Source organism: Mus pahari, chromosome 5 (genome assembly GCF_900095145.1).
Source record: "Mus pahari chromosome 5, PAHARI_EIJ_v1.1, whole genome shotgun sequence".
Lineage (NCBI taxonomy): Eukaryota > Metazoa > Chordata > Mammalia > Rodentia > Muridae > Mus > Mus pahari.
In genome coordinates, this window is record NC_034594.1 from 32,454,155 (window position 1) to 32,454,523 (window position 369).

The following is a 369-nucleotide window of genomic DNA, read 5'->3' on the forward strand; positions in this document are numbered from 1 at the left end:
TCTGTATTATGGGACCCTCCTCAATCCTCTACTCCTTAATGAAAGACCGCAAATGAGGCTCAGTTATTTGAATATAAAGCCATTAAAAAGGGTTGATTCCTCGTGAAAGATTCCTAATTCTCATCAAGGCCAAACTATACTATATCCTGATACTATCCAATGTGGTATAAAATTTGTTCAATTGTTTTTATCACACACAGTTTATCTACTACTTACTATGCGTGTACAGTCCTTATATATTTTAAAGTAGGTCTCTTAGAAGATGATAACATTATATATATATATATATATATATATATATATAATATATACATATATATACATATATATATGTATATATTATATATATAGATAGATGAAACTGTTGAT